Source organism: Helianthus annuus, chromosome 15 (assembly GCF_002127325.2).
Source record: "Helianthus annuus cultivar XRQ/B chromosome 15, HanXRQr2.0-SUNRISE, whole genome shotgun sequence".
In the NCBI taxonomy this organism is placed as follows: Eukaryota; Viridiplantae; Streptophyta; class Magnoliopsida; order Asterales; family Asteraceae; genus Helianthus; species Helianthus annuus.
In genome coordinates this window covers 50,173,601-50,186,209 of record NC_035447.2, presented here as the reverse complement: position 1 = coordinate 50,186,209, position 12,609 = coordinate 50,173,601, and the positions used below count along the sequence as shown (strand labels likewise).

The 12,609-nt window shown below is 36.8% G+C and overlaps 1 long non-coding RNA gene across 1 annotated transcript; it reads right to left on the bottom strand.

Annotated features, from left to right (window-relative positions):
- Window positions 1-2,502: 2,502 nt before the first annotated feature.
- Window positions 2,503-2,936, bottom strand: LOC110909637. Its single transcript, XR_004881994.1, has 2 exons — window positions 2,881-2,936; window positions 2,503-2,746 (listed from the first exon to the last, which is right to left on the bottom strand). It is a non-coding gene; the product is annotated as an uncharacterized LOC110909637 (long non-coding RNA).
- Between the last annotated feature and the right edge of the window lie 9,673 nt (window positions 2,937-12,609).

Sequence of the window (12,609 nt, the reverse complement as noted above, 5' to 3'; positions counted from 1 at the left end):
TCGTAGCTTTCGACGCGTGGGAACATCCGAACTACTAGAATGAAACGGTGGCATGGCTCACAAACCCAGACTAATTGATGGAGTGGGATAACTGTTGTAATGGTATGTACGCCATAGATGTAAGACCGTGTTGTCTGATGAAACCCTTATGATACCCTTGTCGGAGTCTGAAGTCATCAGAACAGTTGTATTTATCAGGGAACCTATCGAAAACACGGGCTAAGGAGTCAAGGTTCGCTAGCATAAGTTGTGTGGATTTGTTAAACCTCAATACGTGGACTGGAGTTTACATAGGAATGTAAGAATCTGTTGAAACTTTAATATCCTCCATGGTTCAAGAGGTTGAACCAACCATGGTTATCACTGGTGAATTTCGGGACGAAATTCCTCTTCAAGTTGGGGATGATGTAACACCTGAGGAAAATCCGCCACAATCTTGAATCGTCACTTCACTCTCTCGTACCTACTTGCCAAATTTCGGGACGAAATTTCTTTCAAGTTGGGGATGATGTGACAACCCAAATTTCCGAGATTAGTATTATCCTATTCCACGACTCTTTTTGTTGTATTTACATATTCTTGGTGTCTTAAAAGAGTATTGTATTAGTGGGTTTACGTTGCAAACTTATTATTAAGCGCGTTAAGCATACCTTTCGACCCTATACTTAACCATACCTTTCGACCGAAGGATGAGATCTTTCGACTGGAGTGCAACTTCGAAACATAAGATCCTTCGAACAGGGATCTAACCCTTCGACTCTAGGTCCTTCGATCTAAGGCCTATCCTTCGACCCTTCGATCCTTCGATCATATCGTTCGGCCCAGTCTTTCCAAAGGGCTTGGCCCAATCCTGTCTGTTGTTATATATACGTGAATACATGAGGGATATGTTAACTTCTAAAAACCCTAGTCCCATTTGTGTGTGTGCGACGGCAATAACAGAACCTCAATCGAAGCCATCATCATCACCGGTTAGTGTACCTCTGTTTGCTTAATATTTGCTATTGATTCTATGTGAACATGTGCTAATAGGTTAACATGATTGGAAATAATACTTGTGCCATTTGATGATGAAATTAACCGACTATGGACATGATCAAAACGGTTGAGGACACTTGGGTTAAGCGTGTGTATGATATATGTGATAAGTTAGTAATTATACAATCATAATTGTGTGTAATATTGTGATCCGGGCGGGATATATGATCGGATATGGATCTGTGCATGCTAACCGATTAAAGTGCGTAGACATACATGAGTAATTGATGTTGTGGCGTTCGTATATTTTGATGAAACTGATAGGCTGACCGATTTAAGTATCACGAATCGATGATGTTATGATCTTAACTTAGAACCGGACGCACGAATATAAATATATATATATATATATATCGGCTGTAATGTGAATAGGTGTTAATCGGCTTCATGTTGTTAAGTCTATATGTTTATTCAAGGTTTTGAGAATATTGTTCCTGTTGATTTCGATTAGGGTTCTTGAGAAACAATTGAAATGTGCTTGTTTAATCGATGGCATGTTAGATGGATTGGCTGAAAACGTGTTAATTGATAGGAGGTAAAATAGGATAACAGTTGACCGAAAGATACCTGTTGAACCGAAAGATAACTATTGTAGTCGAAGGATAACTGGCATTGTCGAAAGATAGGTAATGTGTCGAAGGATGACTGTGAATCGAAATATAACTGTTGGTGTCGAAACATAACTGTTGTTGACCGAAAGATAGTGTTGAAACATAACTGTTAACCGATTGATAACTGATGTGTCGAAGGATAAATGTGAAACGAAAGATAATGTCGAAACATAACGGAGGTGAACTAATGACCCAGTCTGGCCCAGTACTAGATAGGAGTACGTGGGAAGGGCAGTCATGTATTTCAGGAGCCGTCCGTGTTTGGAAATGAGATATTAACAATATTACTTGCATTGGTTATTGAACGGTTTTTCACACAACGGGTAATAAACATTTTCTAAAACTGTGAACTCGCCAGCTTTGTCTGATACACGTGTTACATGCTCGCAGGTCGTTAGGTATCTTGGAATTGGGAAGCTTGCTATCTGGGAGTGCTGGAGTGGTCATGGATCGAGGCTCTTGGATTAAAATACATTTAATACATTGGTTGTAAGCGTTATTACGAAACAATTGCTAAACAACTTATTACATGCTTCCGCTACACAACTTTTGAGAATTAATATTATGTTGGCAACTTATTTTGGTAAAATAGTGTCATGACTTATTTTAATATTTATCATTGGTTCAATGTGATTGGTGGCTCGAACTCTGATGCGTGACACGCCTCGCGGAGTTTCCGCAGGTGAAATTTTGGGGGTGTTACATGTAGGATGATAAAAAATAAAAGAAAAAAAGGTTACTATTAATATAACTAAAGTAATAATTCTATACATTAGGAAAAATAATATCAGAGTTTATCTTACATAAAAATTACATGACGGAGAGAGCATATATGTCTAGAAAGAGCCACGACTAACCCCATCAACGAAACTTGTTAATTTAAAAGTAGTAGGATCTAGTGGATTAAAAACTACCAAACATCCTTTGGTTAGTCCCAAGTGTCCTACAACATTGGACCAACCATGAAAAAAAAATAACTTCCCTTTAGAAGCGCTTAAAAAAACATTAAAGACACAGCCATCTTCAGTGTGTATCATAACATTAGTAGGGCCTTTGTCAACACCCCATAGTTTGGACGCAGCGTCATCTGGAATGGCCTAATAAAACAATGAAATGGAAAACGAATTATAATTATACTCAAAAGATTTAAACAAAACAATTATAATAAACTGTATTTAATAAGAAGAAAAAAAAAGAACACAAATAACTCAATAAATAATTATTCATTTACCATAATAAGTTGGTCTGCTCGATTCATTACCCTACAGAACCAGGGTCCTCTGTAACTGAATTACAAAATACAATGTTAATAAACTAAAACATGTTTAGGTTATTGTTACAAAATAATAAAAATGAATACAAAATACCTTGATGAACTTTCACCCATAGTAAATACCTACAAAAACAGCTTACATAAACAAACGACATCAGATAAATTATTATGCAATCAACATAATTAACAAACAAAAGAATCCAGTTATGCAATCAAACAGAAAATTCATGAAAAAATTAATATGAAAACAACTATCTATCATAAACATAATGTGCAAAGCAAGTTATGTCAACTAATTATAAAATCATATTATCATAACAGGAAATACAACAAAATAGACATAAAAATTTGATAGATTACATAAACATGTGAAATACCAAAAAAAAAAAATAAATAAACTGATTTTCCATTATAATCAGTTGAATCAGGAGTTGTATAACATAAAAAATAACGAAAATATCAAATTGAAAAAAACCTATAAACAGATTAATTCATAAAAATTCATAAAAATCTATATTATATAACAATCGGATCTACATTTTAATATAAAGTTAATTAATATAATACAAAAAACATGATAAATAAAAAATATTCATCATCGAAAACAAAATTTTAAACCCCAAAATCAATTGATTTTTAGATGCAAATCGGATATAGACTGTTGAATCACAATCACAAACTTATTAACAATTACAATCAAATAATATAAATTTACATCAATTAAAATAAAACTTAACACAGATATTACATAACAATCGGATCTAGAGTTTCATAGAAACTTGATTGAATGGAAAAACATTAGAAATTAAAATTATTTAGCATCCAAATCGGGTTTAGGGTTTTGCATAAACATCATATTCTTATACAAAACCATAACTTAAAACCCCAAAATCAACAGATTTTTCAATAACAATCCGATTTAGGGTTAATTCAACATAAACATAATTTTAAGAAATTAAAGAAACGAAAGAACACATGATAATGATTAAAGAACAAATTTAACATAAACAACTTACAGATTTGTATATCGATATGAGAATTTCTGAATCGAATTAAGAAAAGGTAGACGTAGATGAAGAACCAGAAGAATATAAAACAATCTATATATGTAGATCCAGCGAATTTCATTGTTAAATATGGAAATAGAAGGTATTCTTGGAAGATGATTGGAGTGAAGGTGAAGAGACAATTGTGTGAAACGGTGAAGCCTTAATTAGGTTAAAGAAAGAAGAAGGAAAAGAAAAGAAGCGTGAGAGGGAATTGGTTTTGGCGGTCAAAAGAAGTAAAAAGGTATTAGTCTAATGCCAAGTGTCAACTAATGGGTTAAGATTATGACAAGTGGCTAAAAATTATTTAGTTTTATTAGAAGTAGTAGATCTTTTATAGGAATGTTATTTTCATTTTTTTTTACTTTATGTTTTAAGTTTATGCATATACTTAATAATAAACAAATATGAAAATTTGAATTCAACCATTCCATTACTAAAATTTTAACAAGTACAACAATTGCCCTAAACGGGACTTCTACAAAATAACATGCCCGCGCAGGGGCGAAACAAACAACAAACAAACCCACGCAGGGGTTAACTAAAAGACATGCCCACGCAGGGGCAGAATACTGAAAAACAAGCCCACGCAGGAGCTGAGTACAGAAACAAAAAGTCCACGCAGGGACTGATTACAACTAAACAAATAAACAACAAAGGTCTTTAATGACCCCTTCTCTTGGACTTCCCTTTCAGTAGGTCCGACAGACCCTTGAAGAAGCCTCGGTTGTTCTCCCGTACCGTTCGAATTTCCTCTTCACAGTGGCCTAATCTATCGAGGACCTCTTGCTGTCGTTCCGGCGGAATCAGCTGCGGTTGCGGTGGCTGGTACAGAGGTTGAGGAGGTGGCGGATGCTGGTACCCATAAGTTGGGTAACCAGTGGTCCAAAGACCACCATAGGGTCCCTCTGGGTGACGGGCATTGTTGATGTGGTAAATGTGATCTAATAAAAACTAAACCTAATCTAGACACCCTAGTTTTAAATTTATAAACTAAGACTCTCTAAATGCTAGACCACTGACAGGCAAGTGTACCTATCGTACGTAGTAAAGCCTAATGAAGTCCGAGTATCGAACCCACGAGACACTAGCGACGCTAAACTAGATTCTGACTCAACTAATACTTAACTGGTTTTAATTTGTATTTTGATTTTTTCCTAATTATACTAACGTGAGTAAACAAAAGAACAAAGAAAGCAAGCAAGGTGGTGAAGTGACGGGAAGCAGACAGTGATGAGAGAGAACTACCTAGGTATCGAATCCCTAGAATCATGCAATGCTAATGTGACAATGATAACGGCTAAATATCTATTTCCCTCAAATGACCCCCCGCTAGAGATGTCCCAAATGAAGAAGCAAGACTAAATGTGAAGTGCTAGAACGAACCGGCTCGAGCTATCGATACCAAATCCTACGAAAATAGAATCCTTTTGACCTCAGAGACAGTTATGTTAAGAGAAGATCCAAAAATCGCAAAGCAAACCCAACTTTGATAACTGAAATCCTAGAAAACCTTAATTACGATGCAATAAACGAGCCCGAGCTATCGGTCACCCAATCTACCCACCAATAATTAGCTAATAACCTAGCTCACCCTAATCGTCTTTCGAGTCACAAGATGAGGATGCAAGTTTTAATATAGTGATTTTAATTATCAGTCAACTTGGTCAATTTCTCAACACAATACCTAACCCGAAAATCCTAAGATCAACGAGTTAAATTAAATCCTAAGTCTAGGGGGAATTTCTTCGTGCCTAAACCGCTGAATTTATTGACTAATAAAATAACCAAAACATACCAACATGCAATATCAAGATCAATATCAAAGAAAAGTTATGTAAATCACATCAAATAACCATAATCATGTCAAATATGCATTACAATCATCAAGTTCATCTAAGCCTAGGTAGCATCAAAAGTTTAGCCAAGAATCATAGTCAAGAAAAAGAAACAAGTCTCAAATAATAAATAAGTCATAGTATCAAATCTGAAAACACACAAAGTCTTAACAAAATTGAATACTAATAAATATCAAACCCGGACTAAAATCTTGATCGCGACTTAAACCCTCGAACCAAACACCTTTTCTCTCTTGATCCTTCTGTCCGTCGAACTCCACAGCAAAGTCTGCCGTCTCCTCTTTTTTCTTTCGTGTATTGCTGCCGTCATATATGTATTTTTTTCGACAAACAAAATAAAAGGGATCTAATAAAAATCCCTCACGCAATAACTCAGCCCAACAACAATTCCCTCTTTTTTCGTCCAATACTGTATTGCTTCACAATGGTTCATTGGGCTTGGCCCTCCTCCACCAATAATGATTGCCAATCTCTAAATAAAGTAAATACATCGATATGCTTCTGATCGTCCAACATGAATTAAATTCAAGTATTATTATGGCACACAATTTTCTTTTTGTAAACTTCAACAATATATAGGCAGCAGCCCATTTTAGATAATAGAGATAGCGGGCTCGACCCACTCAAGAAAATAGCTGCAATTTTACTTGGGTCTCTGGCGTTTTACTATGCCCAACTGGCTAGTCATTTCCATATAAATCGTTTTCGCTCCATTTGCACCAGGACCTGGCCCAACATAAAATAATATAATATAGTATTGAAAACTAAATAAAACAAATAAAAACTATACAAAAATTATACATTTTACACGGGACAAATATGTGTATTTTACCACACATCAAATAAGTCTCATGCCTCCTGGTATGGGTCCACATTGGCATAGTTGTACTGGGTATGAGCCGGCTGCTCAAAAGGGTTATACGATGCTGAACCGGCGTAGGCAGGGATTGGGTTATCAAAACCCACTGGTGGCGCCATAGGCGCAGAGTTGATCTCTGGGATGGAGTTTGATGGACCCCCCATCTGCGGGTCTTATTCTTCTTGGAGTGGTGGATAATGACTGCCACTCGAGGGCTGAGAAGTGCTAATGCGGACTCCTCCTCGCACGGACATCCGTGCGTTTGACTTTCTCCGCCTCGGTGGCTCCGGAGGCGGTTGCTGTTCCACTGGTGGTGGTGGTGGCGGAGTGACTGCCACAAATCGAGAATCCTCGGAAGGATCCTGCTGCTGCTGCTGTTGGTATGGAGACGAGTGGTGAGAGGGAGTAAAGTACCAGTCAATCTGCCTGAACCTCGCCTCATAGCTGTCAGGACCACGGTAAGGTGATCCATGAAAAGATGACCCATCGGAGATTTCGATGGGGTGGTTCGGGGTCCCAGTGGCAGGCTCCATGGGATCCGTATCTTCATCCATATCATTCTCACCCGAGAAGTGATCCTCGGGTCCTAGTGGGTTAAAACCCACGGGTTCTTGAATAAAATTAGCCGGGTTGAACCGGCTTTGGAAAGCAGGGGTAGGGTCACCAAAAGAATGGTGAGAGTTTGACCGCTGCAACGGTATGAAGGAAGGCGGAGGGTGGTCGGGCTCGTTTTCGGATTGCGGCCCGAAAGAATGCAAATAAGACGGTGAGGAACTTAAGGAGACTGATCGCCTCTCGGGTTCGACGTAAACCCTCCACGGCTCCTGAGGGCTAGTGCTCATCGTGATAGACGGGGTACGCCGGTGCGAAGGCCCGGCTTCATGGTCGTGGCCGTAACTGGGCCTTTGCCTCGTCTTCTCAAAAACCTTTGCGGCATTCTTAACCTGCAAACATGATTAAGATAACAACAACAAATATATAAAATAAAGAACAAATAAAGCAAAACAAAACAGAGTTTGTCCTATGTACTTTGTCTAGACTCGGAACTCGAGGAATGTGCATTTATTTAACTGAGATTAAACACAAAAGGCTAGTGTTTAATTCACTCAGCGTTGGCTCTGATACCAACCTATCACACCCCTATTTTCCACGTGTCACCGGTGGGCCCGGTGGGGGTTCTGTGACGTAGTTGATATCGTCATAGTCAAACAATACAAAATATAAATGCACAGCGGAAGCAAAAGAAAGATTTATTTCAACCAAAATAAAATTGTAATATCCAGTATCACAAATAGTTGAAATAGATCCACAGGTGGATCAAAACAAAGAGGAGACTTTTATTCAACAGACTTCATGCATCCTAAGCTTGCGAGACTTATACTGATGCTAAGGAGTGGCCAGCCTATTACGCGTAGTACCTGCACTTAGCCTTTTTGGAAAATACCTCAGTTTACACTGGTAAATACAATTTAGCTGACTCATTTTGAAAAGGTTTAAAAATTGATTTAAATGCCCGCGGCACAAAACTTTTTTTTTATAACTTGGGATCATTATTTGCTTATAATCTTGTAAAAGAATTACATATTTGTTATGCGTTCAGTTGTCCGGGTCGTACCGGGTTAAAGATTAATAGATACACCACATAGTATAGTTCCGCCGTGAGATTTCTTCTCGTACCGACTGTTATACTTTATTGATTTTAATGCACTACGGGTGTACGCCTACACCCATGTGCTAAGGTCGTGGCCATTCTTTGAATGATGCCAAGGATATCCGGGACATGGTCATTAAACCTCCAAAGGCGTTAAACAAACAAAACAACATTTTCAAACAGGTTATTTTGACAACACTTAACCACCGACCGGTTAAGGTCAATTACCTGACCGAGCGGTATTTTATATACCGTACCCCAAGCCCGTATAGGGAAAATAAGTTAAAAGTATTTACCTGAGCTAAATATAAAATTTAATCCCAACCGTATCAAATCAGCAAGTACAGATAACTTTTACTGGGCTCCTATATCTGGAATGAAGGTTTTTAACAACCTATTAGAATCCTAACGGGTCTTTTAATTTAGCCTAAGCTTAGACCGGTTAGTTTTTAAATGAAGACTACGGTTTAAGCGCACGATAAGGAGAAGACCGTTTTAGAATGTGGTTTTGACCCGACAAGCTTGCATACTTGTTTAATATGGGTAACTTAATCACATTCTGGATTTTGAGACCGAAATGATATGGTTTAACCCGTTTCGGCTAAAAGGGTAAACAAGTTACATAAGTCGATCCGAACGCGTAAGTGCGTAACGGGTGACCATAAGAGTCATATACAAGTTTCCTAAGTTAATATGCCTTAAACATGTTGTGATATCAGTAAGATACCTTCCATTATGCCCCAAATGGTTTTAAACCAAAACTATGCCTCATAAGGGCATTTTGGTCATTTTAAAGGGTGTAAAAGAGTTTAAATAATAATCTGGGTTAGTGGTCTGATTAAATCAGTAAATATACTTGATTTACTAAGTTATAACAGTAGGGTATAAAGTTTGTATAAAAATTTGGGTTTAGATAGGCTATATGTAATTTACGCCATTTAATTACTAAAGAAGCTTCTAATTACGCTAATGAGCATAACTCTTAATCTATACCTCAAAGTGATTTCAAATTTTTGGTGCAAGCTTATAAATCAGTAGCTAAGGTGTCTACCCTTTTATCTTTTCAAAAATCATATTTTAAGGTCATTTAAGGTCATATTATAAGCATTTAACGGAAACATGCATGTGAATAGGATATCTAATGAACCAAGTTGTATAATCACAGGGGATTATACTAACATGTACATAGGTCCAAAAGAAGCTCTAAAGCAATCCTAGACTTGACTTAAACGGGTCAGAACTGAAAGTCAAAGCAGAAGTCAAACTATGCGACTTTCGGTTCCAAACCGAGCCTTTACTGAAAATTGTCGAGTTGAACATGTTGGGACATGTTCTTACATTCATTACCAAGTTATATTAATGATCAAACAGGTTGCATGTATCCTACATTGCTAATTATGCATTAATTTGAAAATAAGCATTCTGTTGACTTTTTAAAGTAAGCTTTGACTCGACAATTAACATAGTTAGAGTGGGAATCTGAAAATACCCTTTTAAGGGTTTATTACCCACCTAATTACCTACTTATAGGTATTTTTAATTCGAGATTTTACTGACTAATTATTGACTAATCTCGAAGTCAAACCTTAATTACGACGGTTTGACTTTTAGCTAAATCACTAAGCTAAAATGGATTAAGGAGGATTAAGGACACTTACAAGAGTCCTAATTACTGCTAGGGATCACTAGGAAGTTGGCTTGATGTCCATAGAGCTCCAGAGATGAAGTTGTGAACTTTTGAAGTGAATGAACTAAAATGGTCACAACTAAAGCTCCTTATATAGTGAACTAAATGTCACAAGATCTTGCCAAGGAAGTCTACATGTGTTGTGAGATGATCCCAGGTGCCCCTATGTGGCTAAATACTGCCTAGCAAGTCCCTGATTTCGAAAACCACTCATGAAAGGCGATGGAACTGGCTGAACATGCAGTTGTCCATTTTCTGCTGCCAGCAACAGCCTTACGAACCGTAAGCCAAAGCTCTTGCGGTCCGTATGATTATACGGTTACGGTCCGTAACCGACCCTGGTCAGATACGCCCAGATATGCACCTTGCGGACCGTAAGCCTAGGACCTTACGGTCCGTAATCCGCTGACCAGAATAAATTTTTTTTTTTATAAATTTCAAGCCTTGACCATGCAACTTCGTAGACTTCGAATTTTCATGCTTTTACTGCAGTAGGGGACCACCTAGTCAGCAATTGCATGTCTAGCCATGCATTACACTCTTTTGGGATCTTGTGGGAATTTTGAAATGACGGAAATCTCAAGAATTTCTCTTGGATTCTCATATAGTTGGACATGAATTAAATTTCAAGTGTAATTCTCCTAATCCAGAATTTATTTACTGAATGTTACTGTAACAATTTAAAGAATCCAATTTTCCATATAAGAATGGAAGTATTTATTTAGAAACAACCGGCTAATATATCAGATGTTTATCAAACGATTTAAGGATCTTGGGATTTATAATTTGGGTCGCTCAGAGGTGTTTTAATAACATGTCGCCCTTGGGTCGTTCAGAGGTATTTTAGTAACATGACGCCCTTTTTTTTAAATCATACCATACATCCTTATTTGATCCGGGTTCTTGACACGTTTGTCTCACATGACACGTGTCTTTATTCTATTGGACATGAATTTTCGAGGTGTTACACCTGTAAACATGTGAGAGGGGGGGTGTAAAAAGTAATTAAAGGGAATGTAAATTGGTTTACATTTTGACGTAGGTTTTCCCAATTTGAATTTTGAACACTGCTACAGATGTGACCATTAGTCATTGGTTCAATGTCAATAACTAATGGTCACATCTGTAGCACTGTGCAAAATTCTAGGATTTGAACTGAATGAAATGAATCTAGCTCTTGATTGATAACGTACATTTTCACCAACTTCAATAGATATCACTTTTTCATTTCTTGTACTGTAACATGTACATGTGCTCTTTGGACGGTGGTTTTCAATTTTTATTCTATCGGTACTGTTGAATCTTGGTCCTTGGAACTACCATTCCCACATGTACGTAAGAATAAATATACCAAAAGTGCCCATCCCTCACGTATGGGCAGCGCAGTGAACTGACACGTTTGATTTTATTATATTTTATATATATAACTAGTCTTAAACCATCACCTTGCGAGTCGGGGAGTAAAACCGTGCAACTAGTGTGGGGTCGAGTGAGGCGTAAAACCGTGCTAACCGAACAACGACAAAAATCGGAGAAAACGTAAAACAAATGCACGAAAATTTATAATACAAAGTGATCAACTGAAAACATAAATAAAAATAAGACATATTGTATTTGCCCCGACGGAAGTCAAGAAAAAACCTACGTCAAAATGTAAACCAATTTATATTCATACTGACGCGTACATAAAAGAAAGCACATAAAACTCCATGGATTCAAAATTACATTTTACGAAGTTTTTGAAAAATTGAGGGGCTATAAGTGTCAATGTTAAAAATTAAGGTAAAAATAACAAAACCCAAAAAACAAAAACAAAAAAAGAAGTAATAAAAGACAAAATAGACACTATTCGTGGATATGTTATGAATTAATATGGGTCAGGATTTAGAGAAAACGGTGAAAAGTGTGAGAACGGAGAGAACGGTTATGGATCGTCAGATCAAAAAAATCTATGGACTAGATGACGCGATGGCGTTTTCGTAAATAACATCACTTTTATTAGTGTGGCGCGTTTCATTAAGGGTAAAAAAGTGTTTTGACTTCTCTACACAAAACGCCATCTCATGAATAAAACGCCAATAAATTCCCGCCTTAAGCTACATAGCACACACCATCCTAATCTAAACGTCATTAGATATAAAACGCCAAACTTGTTTTAAACGATAAAGCTGAACAAACAGTGACTGAAACGACGGGACTTAATTAATAACATTTATTATAATCAAATCCCGCCTAAAACAACCGCAAAAAAAAAAAAAAAAAAAAAAAAAAAAAAAAAAATCTTATATATACAACATCTCAGACCTTCCATTAAACACACAAAACCCAAAACGTCATATTTAATATATATATCATTCGTCTTAGAAACGCCAAAAAACCCAAATATCAAATAACCATAAAACAAAACGTTTCTTTGAAATTCAGTTTGGTTGTCGGTAAGGTTTCGCTCAATGTAATGGACAAAATCCTTAGTGAGGATATTGTCCATTTTATTGACTAAAATCTTATTGACTTTATCCTCAACTTCCATCTAATTTATAACACCAAAACATACAAAAACATTATTGAGTTTTGTTATCAATAAA